General features: G+C 44.5%; 1 long non-coding RNA gene across 1 annotated transcript; it reads right to left on the minus strand.

Annotated features, from left to right (window-relative positions):
* Nucleotides 1–1947: 1947 nt before the first annotated feature.
* LOC140193657 (uncharacterized) lies at nucleotides 1948–11987 on the minus strand. Its single transcript, XR_011884911.1, has 3 exons — nucleotides 11844–11987; nucleotides 10717–10808; nucleotides 1948–2406 (listed from the first exon to the last, which is right to left on the minus strand). It is a non-coding gene; the product is annotated as an uncharacterized lncRNA (long non-coding RNA).
* Between the last annotated feature and the right edge of the window lie 5941 nt (nucleotides 11988–17928).

The following is a 17928-nucleotide window of genomic DNA, read 5'->3' on the forward strand; positions in this document are numbered from 1 at the left end:
ACGTCTGTGGCGGGAAAGCTGTTGGAAAAGATTCTTAGAGAAAGGATCTATAGGCATTTAGAGAATCATGGTCTGATCAGGGACAGTCAGCATTGCTTTGTGAAGGGCAGATCGTGTCTAACAAGCCTGATAGGCGAGTTCTTTGAGGAGGTGACCAGGCATATAGATGAGGGTAGTGCAGTGGATCTGATCTATATGGATTTTAGTAAGGCATTTGACAAGGCTCCACAGGGTAGGCTTATTCAGAAAGTTAGAAGGCATGGGATCCAGGGAAGTTTGGCCAGGTGGATTCAGAATTGGCTTGCCTGCAGAAGGCAGAGAGTGGTGTTGGAGGGAGTACATTCAGATTGGAGGATTGTGACTAGTGGTGTCCCACAAGGATCTGTTCTGGGACCTCTACTTTTCGTGATTTTTATTCACGACCTGGATGTCGGGGTAGAAGGGTGGGTTGGCAAGTTTGCAGATGACACAAAGGTTGGTGGTGTTGTAGATAGTGTAGAGGATTGTCAAAAATTGCATAGGATGCAGAAGTGGGTTGAGAAGTGGCAGATGGAGTTCAACCCGGAGAAGTGTGAGGTGGTACACTTTGGAAGGACAAACTCCAAGGCAGAGTACAAAGTAAATGGCAGGATACTTGGTAGTGTGGAGGAGCAGAGGGATCTTGGGGTACATGTCCACAGATCCCTGAAAGTTGCCTCACAGGTGGATAGGGTAGTTAAGAAAGCTTATGGGGTGTTAGCTTTCATAAGTCGAGGGATAGAGTTTAAGAGTCGCGATGTAATGATGCAGCTCTATAAATCTCTGGTTAGGCCACACTTGGAGTATTGTGTTCAGTTCTGGTCACCTCACTATAGGAAGGATGTGGAAGCATTGGAAAGGGTACAGAGGAGATTTACCAGGATGCTGCCTGGTTTAGAGAGTATGCATTATGATCAGAGATTAAGGGAGCTAGGGCTTTACTCTTTGGAGAGAAGGAGGATGAGAGGAAACATGATAGAGGTGTACAAGATAATAAGAGGAATAGATAGATTGGATAGCCAGCGCCTCTTCCCCAGGGCACCACTGCTCAATACAAGAGGACATGGCTTTAAGGTAAGGGGTGGGAAGTTCAAGGGGGATATTAGAGGAAGGTTTTTTACTCAGAGAGTGTTGATGCGTGGAATGCACTGCCTGAGTCAGTGGTGGAGGCAGATGCACTAGTGAAGTTTAAGAGACTACTAGACAGGTATATGGAGGAATATAAGGTGGGGGCTTATATGGGAGGCAGGGTTTGAGGATCAGCACAACATTGTGGGCCGAAGGGCCTGTACTGTGCTGTACTATTCTATGTTCTATGAAAAGAAAAGGTTAGAGGATATAGGCCAAATGCAGACAAATGGGACTAGCTCAGATAGGAAACTTTCAGCATGGGCTGAAGGCCCATTTCTGTGTTGTCTGACTCCACAACTCTATGGTCAGCAAACATCCTTTTCCATACTGCTCTCCTCCAGTTGCTTAGACCATAAGAAATAGGAAAGAATTAGGCCATTCAGCCCATCATGTCATTCCATCATGGCTGATCTATTATCCTTCTCAACCCCATTCTCTTGCCTTCGCCAGTAACCTTTGATATCCTGATTAATCAAGAACGTCTCAACTTCTGCTTTAAATATACCCAATGACTTGGCCTCCACAGCCATTCAAGGCAATGAATTCTACAGATTCTAAAGAAAGGAAGGTATCTTGGTCAGCATGTACCAAGTGGACTGAAGAGCCCGTTTTCATGCGGTATAGCTCTAATTCCGTCACTGATGGCAGTGTCTTTAGCTTCAGCCAGACTTCCCAAATTGCCCCATTCCACCTCCCTGGTCACCCCCCTCAAAACCTTCCTCAGAAAAACCCGTGCATTACTCGGCCAATGTCTTCTTTGCAAAAGAGAGGGAAAGAGGCACAGCAATCTGAAGAAAACATTTGCATCTATCTTTATTAAACAACAGAACCTCGGTTCATTTTCTCTTTGGAACAGTAAACTTTTAAGGAAACAGATCACTTGTCAAATGCAAGGTTGCAACTTGAGGCAAAGAACAAGAGGTAGCGAGGGGAGGGGAAACAAGGCAGGAGAAAGAGGGAAGAGAGCAGACAGCCAGATGGCAACGTCATCACCAGGCACAGAACTGTAAACCACCTACTACGTGGTTAAGGAATGCACCTTGTGTGACTAGCAGCTTCCAACGATGGACACAACCACCTCCACCTCTCACTTTTCCTTCCCGGTGTGTGCGTCGGTACTGAGGAGGATCTGCCACCTGTCTTCGGGAATGTCCCAGAGCACCCACTGACCGTCGATGTAACTTAGAAACACAAAATTTGAACTGTGGTACCTGGCTTGGCTCCAGTACCCTGGCTGGTGTCAGTTCAGGCACAGCACTGGGGGAGGGAAAGAAATTCAGATTCAGAGTCATTGATTCATCATGTATATTGAAAAATACAGAAGAACACAAAGAACATAGAAGGTTAGAAGGTCGGCACAACTCTAAGACCAATCTAACCCTTCCCTCAGCATAGCCCTCTACTTTTCTATCACCCATGTGCCTATCTAAAAGTCTCTAATGTATCTGCCTCTACCAACAGCTCCGGCAGCACATTCCGTGCACTTAACCATTATCTCTGACATCCCCTATACTTTCTCCCAATCTATGCCTCTTCGTACTGGCCATTTCTGCTCCGGGAAAAAGACTCTGGCTGTCGACTTGATATCTGTCTCTTATCATCTTGTACGCCTCTAATAAGTCACCTCTCATCATCCTTCACTCCAAAGAGAAAAGCCTAGCTCACTCAACCTATCTTCATAAAATGTGCTCTCTAGTTCAGGCAGCATCCGGTAAATTTCTTCTGCACCCACTCTAAAGCTTCCACATTCTATTTATAATGATGCGACCAGAACTGAACACAATACTCCAACTGTGATCTAACCAGAGTTTTACAGAGGTACGATATTACCTCAAGGCTTCTTGTCCCCTGACTAATGAAGGACAACACAGTATTCACTTTCCGAACAGCTCTAACTTGTGCGGCAACTTTTGAGGCATCTATGGATGTGGGCCGCAAGATCCCTCTGTTTCTCCACACTGGCAGGAACCAACCAACACAGCCTGAGGATGCACTGGGGTGCACTGCACAACTGGTGCTACACATTCTGGCACCAACAATACTCAGCAGAACAACACTAGCAAAACAACAGGAAAACAAACCTGTTTCCTCCCTCCCACCACATACAGCAGGTTGGAGGGTCAATCAGCTCAGAACAGAGGTAAAAGTATTTGTCCCTCTGCACCATGCCAGCCTTCTCCCAACCCTCTACCCCATCTCAGTAGCCCTCCATTCCTCCCCCTACATGTGTTTATCCAGCTTCCATGTAAATTGATCCCGCCTTCCAGGAGAAACCTGGAGTCTTGATCTCCCTGTGGACTTGCTAGTGACTGTCTCGTAACGAAGAACATCAGTGTGTGGTGGCAGCCAAGCACCTGGCTCAGAGCTGGGCTGATGAACAATAGTCACAGGTAGTAAAGAACAGACCCTTCCTGCAGAGGCTAGAACAAGCCCTTAGAGGAACTCAGCAAGTTGAGTGACATCCATGGGTGGGTGGGGAAAGACCATAAGACATAGGAGCAGAATTAGGCCATCTGGCGCATCGAGTCTGCTCCGCCATTCAATCATGGCTGATCCTTTTTTTTAAAATCTCCTCCTCAACCCCAGTTCCCAGCCTTCTCCCCATGACCTTTGATGCCTGGAAGGAGGAGGGAGAGGAAAGACACTCGACTTTTTACATCAAGACCTTTCAACTGTCCATTCCCCCTCACAGATGCTGTCTGACCTGCTGAATTCCTCCAGCAATTTATTTTTTTTCCTGCTCCTTTTGAATACTTTCTGGTTGATCCACCCACTGTCTAACCTGTGGTGGCAACAATCCCGTTAAAAACATTGTCCTTGATTCCAATAGCTGTGTGGTCTACGCATTCCCCTCCTTCTCCATGAACCCCTATATCCTTCCCTGTCTCTGTTACCCCTTTACAGTGATAAAATTTATGCATCCAGTTATAACCTTAGATTAGGATGACAGAACCCTGACCTGAATCACTAACTTTGTCCCCCTCTGTCACAATTACAGTGCTTATAAAAAGCATTCACCTGCTTTGGAAGTTATCATGTTTTACGACATTGAATCACAGTAGATTTAATTTGTTTTTTTTTGACACTAATCAACAGAAAGACTTTCGTGTCAAAGTGAAAGCAGTTCTCTACAAAGTAATTTTATTAATTACAAATATAAAGCACAAAAGTATTCACCCCCTTCAAGTCAGTATTTAGTAGATGCACCTTTAGCCTTGAGTCTGTGTGGATAAGTCTCTTTCAGCTTTACACATCAGGACACTGCAATTTTTCCCTATTCTTTACAAAAGTGCTAAAGCTCCGAAAGTTTGCATGGGGGTCGTGAGTGAACAGCCCTTTTCCAGTCCAGCCACAAATTCTCAATTGGATTGAGGTCTGGACTCTGACTTGGCCACTCCAGGATATTAACTTTGTTGTTTTTAAGCCATTGGATTTACCTTTGGGGTCATTGTCTTGCAGGAAAACAAATCCTCTCCTTAAGTCACAGTTCTCTTGCCGACTGCATCAGGATTTCCCTGTATTTTGCTGCATTCATTTTACCCTCTACCTTCACGAGCCTTCCAAGGCCTGCTGCAGTGAAGCATCCCCACAGCATGATGCAGGATGGTGTGTTTCTGATGATGTGCAGTGTTCTCCTTTTCTCTTTGCCACTCTCCCACTCTCCCATAAAATTGCGACTGGTGAAGCACCCAGGCAACAGTTTTTATTTGTGCAGTTTCTCCCATCTCAGCCTCTGAACCTTGTTGCTCCTCCAGAGTTGTCACTGGTCTCTTGGTAGTCTCCCTCATGGTCATTCAGTTTTGGAAGATGGCCTGCTCTAGGCAGATTTACAGCTGTGCCATATTCTTTCCATTTCTTGATGATTGACTTAACTGTACCCCAAGGGATATTCAGTGTCTTGGAAATTTTCTCGTATCCATCTCCTGACTTGTGTTTCTCAATAACCTTTTTGAGGAGTTGCTTGAAGTGTTCTTTTGTCTTCATGGTGTATTTTTTGCCAGGATACTGACTCACCAGCAGTTGAACCTTCCAGATACAGCTGTATTCTTACTACAATCAGTTGAAACACCTTGACTATACACAGGTCTTCAAAAACAGAACTTAATGACGTGACTTCTAAAACCAACTGGCTGTACCAGTGATGATTTGGTGTGTCATATCAAGGGCGGGGGGGGGGGGAATTAATGCTTATGCAATTAATTATTTTGTGTTTGATTTTTGTAATTAATTTAGATCACCTTGTAGAGATCTGTTTTCACTTTGACGCAAAAGAGCCTTCTTGGTTGATCAGTGTCAAATAAAGCCAAATTAAATCCACTGTGATTCAATGTTGTAAAACAATAAAAGATGACAACTTCCAAGGGAGTGAATACCTGAAGGTGTTTCTCTTGTGCTTTTAGACACCATCCTCACACCTGTCCTGCTGAACCCTTTAAAGTGATACACAACAGTACAAATCGTGACAATGCCAAGCAGAAGGAGGAGTAATTGTGGTTAACCCCACTGTAGATCACGGCTCACTGAGACCCTACAAATCCTGTTTGGCGAGGGTCATGTAGAGAGGAAGAGGGTTCCTGAGGATGAGCTCTCAGCTTCTCTGTAATCCTTTGGGAAGAGATCCTTAGCTGCTCATCTACCTGGAGTGGGAACCAGGTCACTCTTACAAACAAGAGAAAATCTGCAGACGCTGGAAATCCGAGCAACACACACAAAATGCTGGAGGAACTCAGCAGGCCAGACAGCATCTAGGAGAAGAGTACAGTCAATGTTTTGGGCCGAAACCCTTTGGCAGGACTCCTCCAGCATTTTGTGTGTGTTACCAGGCCCCTTTGTTCGGATCTATGTATTAAACGTTTATACTCCCTTTCCACACACATCTGCTCCAAAGAAAATACTCTCAGCCAAACCTCCGAGACTGGAGTTCTCAAACTCAGCCAACACCCTCATCAATCTCTGCTCCCTCTTTGCTGACAATCAGGTTGAATAAATAAAAAAGACATTATATGTCACATGTACATTGAAACATACAGTGTGCGTCAATGACCTATACAGTCCTTGTATGTGCGCTAGGCAACATAGAAGGGTTGCCATACTTCCAGTGCCAACATAGCATGGCCACAACTTAATAATCTTAACCTGTACTGTACGCCTTTGGAATGCAGAGGAAACCGATGTAGTCACAGGTAGAAGGTACAAACTCCTTACAGACGATGGTGGGAACTGAACTCCAAACACTGCTGTTGTAAAGTGTTACACTGACCTCTACACTATGCCACCTAATGCTTGTCGAGAACCTCACTCTCCTAATCCACCTCCCTCTTGGTTCAAGTATTTTTACCATTTTCCACCTCTGCAGGTGAAGAGAGGCTGGGACAGGACATGGGAGCTGATTACAGAGTTATATAGAGCACACAGAAGGCTTGCCTTCATTGGTCAGGGCAGTGAATACAAGGGTAAGAAATCAATGTTGTACCTGTGTAAAGCTTTGCTGAGTTTTGCATTTGGACTTCTATGTGTAATTCTGGTCACCCCATTACAGGAAGAATGTGCAGGCTTTGGAGGGTTCAGAAGATGTGTACTAAGATGTTGTCTGGGTTAGAAGGCATGAGCCATAAGCAGACGTTGGACAAACTTGGGTTGTTTTCTCTGAAGCAGTTGAGGCTGATGGGAGATCTGAAACAGGCATAGACAGCTGATATCCTTTTCTCCAAGGGTTGAATAATCTAATACTGGAGGACAAGCATTTAAGGTGAGAGGGGAAGGGAAATGTATAAATCTATAAGAGACACAGACGGGGCAGATATCAGAGTTTTTATTACAAGGGGGGAAACCAGAAACATTAAAAGGCAGAAGGGGCTCCAAGAGATCACCAACTACAAGAAACCATTCTCCCAGGCTGTGGAGAACCATCAACTGGCTGACGATCTGAACAAGTTTTATTGTAGATTCGACACCTTCATTCTCCCCAGCCAAAACACAGACCTACCTGCAACCCCCATCATCCATCACCCCGACATCTCAGTACCCACTTTCTCACCCCACATTACAAAAACTGCTCCCCCCACCCCCCTCACTTCAACCCTCTTGTACCTGCACTCAGGATCTGTGACAGGGAGGTGAGTCAGCTGTTCCGGAGGCAGAAAACCAGGAAAGTGCCAGGCCCAGACGGCGTGTCGCCCTCCTGCCTGAAGACCTGCGCTGATCAGCTGGTCCCCATCTACACACGGATCTTCAATAGATCAATGGAGCTGTGTGAAGCCCCTCATTGCTTCAAGCGCTCCATTATCATTCCAGTCCCTAAGAAACCCACTATCAAGGGACTAAATGACTACAGGCCTGTTGCCTTGACACCTGTGGTCATGAAGTTCTTTGAGAGACGAGTGTTGGCTCACCTGAAGGACATTACAGGCCCCCTGCTGGACCCCCTGCAGTTTGCTTATCGGGAAAATAGGTCAGTGGATGATGCAGTCAACATGGGACGGCATTACATACTACAACACCTCGACAACCCAGGAACTTCTGCGAGGGTCCTGTTTGTTTGCTTCTGCTCAGCGTTCAACACCATCGTCCCAGAAATCCTCCACTCCAAACTCACCCAGCTCACTGTCTCCCCCGCCATCTGTCAGTGGATCACAAGCTTCCTGACTGACAGGGTGCAGCAAGTAAGGCTGGGGAGCATCATTTCTAGCACCCGGACAATCAGTACCGATGCCCCCCAGGGATATGTGCTCTCCCCACTGCTCTTCTCCCTTTACACTAATGACTGCACCTCACAGGATCCATCTGTTAAACTCCTGAAGTTTGCAGACGACAGAACCGTCACTGGCCTTATCCGAGACGGTGATGAGTCTGCATACCGACGGGTGGTGGAACGGCTGGCCCTCTGGTGTGGTCAGAACAATCTGGAGCTAAATATGCTCAAGACTGTGGAGATGACAGTGGACTTCAGGAGGAGCCCCCCAATACTCCCCCCACTCACTATACTCAGCAGTATTGTGTCTGCTGTGGAGACCTTCAGGTTTCTGGGTGTCACAATCTCCCAGGACCTGAAGTGGACACCCAACGCGGACACTCTTATCAAAAAGGCTCAGCAGAGGTTGTATTTCCTACGTCAACTCAGGAAGTACAACCTGCCTAAGGAGCTGCGGATTCAATTCTATTCAGGAATAATCCAGTCTGTTCTCTGTTCGTCCATCACTGTCTGGTTTGGATCAGCTACGAAACACGACAAGAATAGACTCCAAAGAACCGTCAGGGCTGCGGAAAGGATTATTGGTGTGAAGCTGCCCTCAGTCCAGGACTTATATACATCCAGAGTCAGGAAGCGAGCAAGCAGCATCATTGTAGACCCATCACACCCTGGACATCACCTGTTCCAACTCCTTCCTTCCGGTAGGCGCTTTAGATCACTGTATGCCAGGACAAATAGGTACAAGAACAGTTTCTTTCCGTATGCCATCAGTCTTATGAACACTTGAATTTTAGTCTATTATAAACCAAGTCCACCTGTACATACACAGGTATACCTCATTGTATATAGTTCACGATTATTTGCACGATTGTTTTGTTTACTTTTTGATTCTGTACAGTGAGAGCTCAGGAAAACCGGCATCAAATTCCCTGTATGTGTCCATACATACATAATAAAGGATTCTGATTCTGATTTTAAGGTGAGTCAGGGAAAGTTTAAAGGAGATGTGCAAGGCAAGATCTTAGTTATAGAGTAGTAGGAGCCTGGAATGTACTACCAAAGTTGATGGTGAAGGCAATTAATGGGCTGTTATATAGGCATATGAATGAAAATAATATGGATCATGTAAAAGGATTCCATTTGGTTAGGCACTGTGTTTGACACAGATATCATGAGACAAAGGTCCTGCTCCTGTTCTATATATAGCACAGATACAGAGTCCTTGGTACACTGCCTGTGTCAACCATTACACACCAATGAAAATTAATCCCACTTTTTCACTTACCTTATGCCCAACAACAAATGAAGCATGATCTCCAGCAACCAACCTACAGTGGGGGGGTGGACGGTAGCACTGGCTCATTAACTCACTGACTCAGGATGAAAACAGAACTCCAAGAAAACCTATGGGGTGATGGGGTGACAGGGAGAATGCAAATATGGGGTGATGGGGTGACAGAGAGAATGCAAATGCTCCACAAAAAGAATCCGGATGTTGGGATTGAATTTGGGTGTCTGACTCAGGACGGCAGCAGTGCTCCACAATTCAATATTGTGCTTCACCTCCCATTCACCCCATTCCCAGCCCCGAGAACTCACAAAAGTGAGGACATACCTGCAACACACAGGACAACGTACTGCATCTCACATCCGATCAACCCATTCTAATAGTTCCACCCATTACTCACCCACATCAGATTAAACCCCCTCCAATCCCAACTATTACTCACCCACATCCAATCACCCCTCTCCCTCCCCACAGTTCCCCACCCACAACCAATCACCCCTTCTCCCTCTCCACAGTTCCCCCATTACCCACCCACATCCAATCACCCCTCCCACAGTACCATTCCCCCACCACATCCAATCACTCCCTCCCTTCCCCACAGTACCATTACCCACCCACATCCAATCACCCCTTTCCCTCCCCACAGTTCTCCTCGTTCCCCACCCACAACCAATCACCCCTTTCTCTCCCCACAGTTTGTCCTGTTACCCACCCACATCCAATCACCCTCTCCTCCTCCCAACAGTACCGTTCCCCACACCCGATCATGTCCTTATTCCACACATTCGACTTTCTCGTCCCTCCTCTGCCTTGCCTGACTAACCCCATATTCCCCACATGTGATCCTCCACCCACTTCAGGATGCTGCCTGGATTAGACTGCATGTCCCATGTCAGGATGTTGAGTGAGCTCAGGCTCTTGTGTTTGGAGCTAAGGAGGATGAGAAAAGATGTAGGTGTACACGATGATCAGATGTATCAATAGTGACCAGTGTGACCAGGCTGAACTGGCTAGTAGAAGAGAGCATAATATTTTTGTCTGCAAGTATAGTGGGAGATGTCAGAGGTTGTGGTTTTTTAATTTCCAGACTAGTAGGTGTAGGGAATGCGCTGACATGGTGGTGACAGAATTCATTCGAGAGACTCTTAGAAAGGCAGATGAATAAAAGATCTTGGAGCAGGTTTAAATGTTGGCACAACATCATGTGATGTAAGGCCTGTATTGTACTGTTGTGTTCTATGTTCCTCACATTACCATCTCACTTCATTTCCCACCTTCCCCACATTCAATCAGCCCACCTCCACCCCAAACATTTTCCCACCCCTTCCTCCCACAAATACCTTCCTTCCCTGAACCACATTTTACCCACCCCCATCCCAATCACTCATCTTCTGCCCAGACATGAACCACCTGATCACCTGCTCCTTCCCATTCCAACTCCAACATCCTACACCTCCGCTAACCAGCAAGCATACATGTGGTCACCTCCACTCTCCCTCATCCTTGGGTCACATATTTACCCCCTTCTCCTGCTTTCTGGGCTTATCCCCACCAGAATCCTGCCCACTCCCAGCCACCATACACTCACCGATCAATGCTTCCTGAGCAAAGAATTTCACGTCTATATCCTGGTCTCGCCATAACTTGTCCAGCACCATCTTAACATCATTTTGTAGTGTGCTGTGTCATCAAAGAAGAATAATCAGGGCTTAAAGCAGCTTCTTGTAACAAGTTCTCACATCAGTTAGAGTCATACAGCACAGAAACAGACTCTTTAGCCTAACTGGTTCACGTGGACCACAGCATTCCCTGCTAGCCCCAGCAGCCTGCATTCAGCCCATAACACTTCAAACCCCTCCCCTAAATGTACCTATCCAAATACCTCTTAAATGTTGCAATTGTACCCTCCTTCACCACTTTCGCTGGCAGTTCATATGAGGTACTCCCTCAAAGATGCTCCCTCTCAATCTCTTTTAACTGTCACCCCTCTTATGTACTCGCCACAAATATGGCAAAGTATCGCAGCTGTTGCAACTACTTTATTATGAGTACACACAATGTGCTATGTGTGTACAGCATGCACATCAATGTGATCGCAAATTGATATATGTAATGCATAGAATGGTGTGTGTGTGGCCTGGCTCACTGTAACCTACGATCACCTTCTATACTATACACAACTCCAACAGCCTTCGAGTCATCCACCCTTCCACTTCCTTATCAAAGTCATTTACAGAAATAAAAAAGATCAAGGTGCTAGAACATCCCTGCGAAACACCACTGGTCACCAGATATGCTCCATCTACTACCGCCACCTGTTATTCAGTTTGGAATCAGTACAGCTAAGTTTCCCTGGATCCCATGCCTCATGACTTTCTGAATGAGCCTGCTGTAAGGTAACTCCTTACACTACTCTACCTTCATGAATATGTCTTGTCACATCCTTGAAAAATTCAATCATACTCTGGAGGCTATACTAATTACAGCATGAATATAAAGGTGGCTAGGAGAGAGCAGGTGGCAGCCCCTGTTGTGTGGGATCTCTCGCAGGGCCAGTGTCTAACGGGTGACCAGGATCCAGTCGGGGGACTGGGCTGATGATCTGCGGACAGAGCCGGAGCTGGGGGAAGGAGCACTTTTCCAAGCTTCTGGGAGGGCCTCAGCTCGCCATGCATGAGGGACGGAGGTGGAGGGGAGGAGCAGGGCTCTACTTGCTTTTTGTCAAGGGTAGGCCCAATCATCTGGAGCGTCTTGGCTACGTTGAAGCGGACATTGGCCACAGCATCGCCGGACATTCGCAGGACGGTAGGCAGCATCAACTTGGTGGTGATGTCCTTCCCACACACGTCGTACAGAACCTGGACAGGAGGCAGAAGAGATTTATTGAACCTTTCCAGGTGAGGGATCCTAGACTGGGGAAGGTATGGCCACTCTCCTTGGGGATTTGAAAGTGATCATTGTGTGTGCAGACAGAGGAGATAGAAACTGTTCCACAGGTACCGAGGGGTCAGGAAGGGCACAAAGCTAGTTCAGTACTTGTGATTGTGAAGTTTTATGCTTTGGTAGAAAGTGTGAAAGGAGGCAATGTAAACTGGAGCAACACAAATAGTGTTGGAGGAACACAGCAGGTCAGACAGCATCTCTGGAAAGGAATGAACAGTTGATGTTTCAAGCCAAGACCTTTCAGAAGAAAATAATTAGCTATATTTGTTACATATACGTCGAAACATACAGTAAAATGCATCATTTGCATCAACAACTAACACAATCTGGAGATGTGCTGGGGTACATATTCAGGGGCCAACATAACATGCCCACAATTTAATAACCCTAAAGAGTACGTTTTTGGAACGTGGAAGGAAACTGGAGTGAATGAGGGAAACCAATGCATTCATGGGAAAACATACAAACTCCTTACAGACAACAGCAGTAATAGAGCTGTGGTGCTGTAAAGTATAATGTTAACCGTTACATTATCATTCATCAGCACCGGAAAAGCAGGGGGCAGAAGCCAAAACAGAAGGGCAAGGGAGGAGCAGGATCTGGCAGGTGATAGGTGAATCCAAGTGAGAGGGTGAAGGGCAGGAAGGTGGAGAACGTAATTCTAATAGGAAAGATTCTGGCACCTCTGTGCATGGTTCACTTAAAATGGTTGAGACAGCTTCAGGATCCTGAGCTTTGTAGAGGCAGAGAGAACAAGATAACAATGAAGAACTTCTAAATTGTGATTCATCTACAACTGGAGCATATGGCCCAAACTGGGCACCACACTTCTGGAAAGCTGTGTAGGCATCAAGAAGAGACTGACCGCAATGACTGCAGTGATGAGGGACTTTAATGATGTGGGTACATTACAGAAGCTGGGGTTGCTCTTTGTTCGAGCAGAGGGAACTTAACAGGGGAATAAGAAACAGATTCGTAAGGCATGGTATCATGACCTTCAGCACAACTCATTCACGATAACCAAACTGCCTCCTATTTACCTGCAGCTGTTCTATATTCCTCTAAGTCTTTCCTATATACCTGTCCATACCTTTTAAATGTTGCAATTGTCCCCATCACCACTACCTCCTCAGGCAGATATGCCACATACCCACCACCCTCTGGATGATAAAATTGATTCTCAGATTCCCTTTAAATCTCACTCCCACTACCTCAAATCTAGGTTTCGACTCCTCCACCAGGGGAAAAGACTGTGACCATCAACGTTATCTGTGCCCCTCATGATTTTTGTATACTACTGTGAGCAGAAAAAAAATTGCTCCTTCAAAGTTTATCTTAACCCTCTAGATTTAGGCTACCCTACCTTGGGGAATGACCATTATCATCAGAGTACAGTCATCATCAGAGAGATCAAGAGCTTGAGGGGATTCAGGAGATTTCCAAAGATAACAAGATAAATAATGTAGTGTTCGAACCCAAAACGTTAATGGTGCCCTCCATGGATTATTTGATCTTTTTACAAACGTTACCAGGAATAAAGAACTCCAGCACAATGGAGATCCTGGAATAGCTATGGATGGGTCAAAGGGCTGGTCAGGTAAAAGGTACACAGACTGAGTTACGCATTGTACAGGTTAAAGGGACGTAGACTGAGTTACACATTGTACAGATCAAAGGGACATAGACTGAGTTATACATTGTACACATTAAAGGGACATAGACTGAGTTGTACATTGGACAGGTTAAAGGGACAGAGACTGAGTTACACATTGTACAGATTAAATGAACATACACTGAGTTGTACATTGTACAGGTTAAAGGAACATAGACTAAGTTGTATATTGTACATGTTAAAGGGACACAGACTGAGTTACGCATTGTACAAATTAAAGGGACATAGACTGAGTTGTACATTATACAGATTAAAGGGACACAGACTGAGTTACGCATTGTAAAGGTTAAAGGAACATAGACGGAGATGTACATTATACAGGTTAAAGGGACAGAGACTGAGTTGTACATTCTACAGGTTAAAGGGACACAGACTGAGTTGTACATTGTTCAGGTTAAAGGGACATAGACTGAGTTACGCATTATACAGATTAAAAGGACATAGACTGGGTTGTACATTGTTCAGGTTAAAGGGACAGAGACTGAGTTACGCATTGTACTGGTTAAAGGGACATAGATTGAGTTGTAGTTTGTTCAGGTAAAAGGGACATCGACTGAGTTACGCATTGTACAGGTCAAAGGGACATAGACTGATTTGTACATTGTGCAGGTTAAAGGGACATAGACTGAGTTACGCATTCTACAGGTTAAAGGGACAAAGACTGAGCTGTACATTGTATATGTAAAAGAGACACAGACTGAGTTAGGCATTGTACAGATTAAAGGCACATAGACCGAGTTGTAGATTGTACAGGTTAAAGAGACACAGACTGAGTTACGCATTGTACAGGTTAAAGGGACACAGACTCAGTTGTACATTGTTCAGGTTAAAGGGACATAGACTGAGTTGTAGATTGTTCAGGTTAAAGGGACATAGACTGAGTTGTACATTGTACAAGTTAAAGGGACATAGACGGAGTTGTACATTATACAGGTTAAAGGGACAGAGACTGAGTTGTACATTCTACAGGTTAAAGGGACATAGACTGAGTTGTACATTGTTCAGGTTCAAGGGACATAGACTGAGTTACGTATTATACAGATTAAAAGGACATAGACTGAGTTGTACATGGTACAGGTTAAAGGGACATAGACTGAGTTACACATTGTACAGGTTAAAGCGACATAGACTGCGTTGTACATTGTACAGGATAAAGGGACGTAGACTGAGTTACGCATTGTTCAGGTTAATGGGACATAGACTGAGTTGTACATTGTACATGTTAAAAGGACATAGACTAAGAGATACATTGTACAGCTAAAGGGACAGAGACTGAGTTGTACATTGTACAGGTTAAAGGAACATACACTGAGTTCTACATTGTACATGTTAAAGGGAGATAGACTGAGTTACGCATTATGCAGGTAAAAGGGACATAGACTGAGTTGTACATTGTACAGATTAATGTGACATAGACTGAGTTTTACCTTATACATGTTAAAGGGACAGAGACTGAGTTACGCATTGTACATGTTAAAGGGACAGAGACTAAGATGTACATTGTACAGCTAAAGCGACAGAGACTGAGTTGTACATTGTACAGGTTAGAGGGACATAGACTGAGCTGTAGATTGTTCAGGTTAAAGGGACAGAGACTGAGTTGTACATTGTACAGGTTAGAGGGACATAGACTGAGTTGTACATTGTACAGGTTAAAGAGACATAGACTGAGTTATGCATTGTACAAATTAAATGGACATAGACTGAGTTGTACACTGTACAGGTTAAAGAGACAGAGACTGAGTTGTATATTGTACAGGTTAAAGGGACATAGATTGAGTTAGGCATTGTACAGCTTAAAGGGACATAGACTGAGTTGTACATTGTTCAGGTTAAAGGGACACAGACTGAGTTACGCATTGTACAGGTTAAATGCAAATAGACGTAGTTGTACATTGTTCAGTTTAAAGGGACATAGACTGAGTTACGCATTATACAGGTTAAAGGGACACAGACTGAGTTGAACATTGTACTGGTTAAAGGAACACAGACTGAGTTACGCATTCTACAGATTAAAGAAACATAGACAGAGTTGTACATTGTTCAGGTCAAATAGACACAGATTGAGTTACGCATTGTACAGGTTAAAGCGACACAGACTGAGTTACGCATTGTACAGCTTGCAGGGACATAGACTGAGTTGTACGTTGTTCAGGTTAAAGGGACACAGACTGAGTTACGCATTGTACAGGTTAAAGGGACATAGACTGAGTTGTAGATTGTTCAGGTTAAAGGGACATAGACTGAGTTGTAGATTGTTCAGGTTAAAGAGACATAGACAGAGTTGTAGATTCTTCAGGTTAAAGGGATGTAGACTGAGTTACACATTATACAGGTTAAAGGGACAGAGACTGAGTTGTACATTGTACAGCGTAAAGGGACGTAGACTGAGTTATGCATTATACAGGATAAAGGGACAGAGACTGAGTTACGCATTGTACAGCTTGAAGGGACATAGACTGAGTTGTACGTTGTTCAGGTTAAAGGGACACAGACTGAGTTACGCATTGTACAGGTGAAAGGGACATAGACTGAGTTGTAGATTGTTCAGGTTAAAGGGACATAGACTGAGTTGTAGATTGTTCAGGTTAAAGGGACATAGACAGAGTTGTAGATTCTTCAGGTTAAAGGGACGTAGACTGAGTTACGCATTATACAGGTAAAAGGGACAGAGACTGAGTTGTACATTGTACAGCTTACGGGGACGTAGACTGAGTTATGCATTATACAGGTTAAAGGGACAGAGACTGAGTTGTACATTCTACAGCTTAAGGGGATATAGACTGAGTTGTATATTGTACAGGTTAAAGGGACATAGACTGAGTTACACATTATACAGGTTAAAGGGACATAGACTGAGTTGTACATTGTACATGTTAAATGGGACATAGACTGAGTTACGCACTGTTCAGGTTAAATACACACAGACTGAGTTACGCATTGTATAGGTTAAAGGGACATAGACTGAGTTGTACATTGTACAGGTTAAAGGAACACAGACTGAGTTACGCAATGTACAGGTTAAATGAACATAGACTGAGTTGTACATTGTTCAGGTTAAAGGGACATAGACTCAGTTACGCATTATACAGATTAAAGGGACATAGACTCAGTTACGCATTATACAGATTAAAGGGACAAAGACTGATTTGTACATTGTACACGTTAAAGGGACATAGGCTGAGTTACGAATTGTTCAGGTTAAAGGGACAGATACTGAGTTACGCATTATACAGGTTAAAGGGACATAGACTGAGTTAGGCATTATACAGATTAAAGGGACATAGACTGAGTTGTAGATTCTTCAGGTTAAAGGGACGTAGACTGAGTTACGCATTATACAGGTTAAAGGGACAGAGACTGAGTTGTACATTGTACAGGTTAAAGGGACATAGACGGAGTTACGCATTCTACAGGTTAAAGGGACATAGACTGAGTTGTACATTGTTCAGGTTAAAGGGACACAGACTGAGTTACGCATTGTACAGGTTAAAGGGACATAGACTGAGTTGTAGATTGTTCCGCTTAAAGGGACATAGACTGAGTTGTAGATTCTTCAGGTTAAAGGGACGTAGACTGAGTTACGCATTATACAGGTTAAAGGGACAGAGACTGAGTTGTACATTGTACAGCTTAAAGGGACGTAGACTGAGTTATGCATTATACAGGTTAAAGGGACATAGACTGAGTTACACATTGTACAGGTTAAAGTGACATAGACTGCGTTGTACATTGTACAGGATAAAGGGACGTAGACTGAGTTACGCATTGTTCAGGTTAAAGGGACATAGACTGAGTTGTACATTGTACAGGTCAAAGGGACATAGACTGAGTTACGCATTATACAGGTTAAAGTGACATAGACTGGGTTGTACATTGTTCAGGTTAAAGGGACAGAGACTGAGTTACTCATTGTACAGGTCAAAGGGACATAGACTGAGTTGTACATTGTTCAGGTCAAAGAGACACAGACTGAGTTACGCATTGTACAGGTTAAACGTACATAGACTGAGTTGTACATTGTTCAGTTTAAAGGGACACAGACTGAGTTACGCAATGTACAGGTTAAAGGGACACAGACTGAATTGTACATTGTACAGGTTAAAGGGACAGAGACTGAGTTACGCATTGTACAGCTTGCAGGGACATAGACTGAGTTGTACGTTGTTCAGGTTAAAGGGACAC

The sequence above is a fragment of the Mobula birostris genome, unplaced genomic scaffold (genome assembly GCF_030028105.1).
Source record: "Mobula birostris isolate sMobBir1 unplaced genomic scaffold, sMobBir1.hap1 scaffold_684, whole genome shotgun sequence".
In the NCBI taxonomy this organism is placed as follows: domain Eukaryota; kingdom Metazoa; phylum Chordata; class Chondrichthyes; order Myliobatiformes; family Myliobatidae; genus Mobula; species Mobula birostris.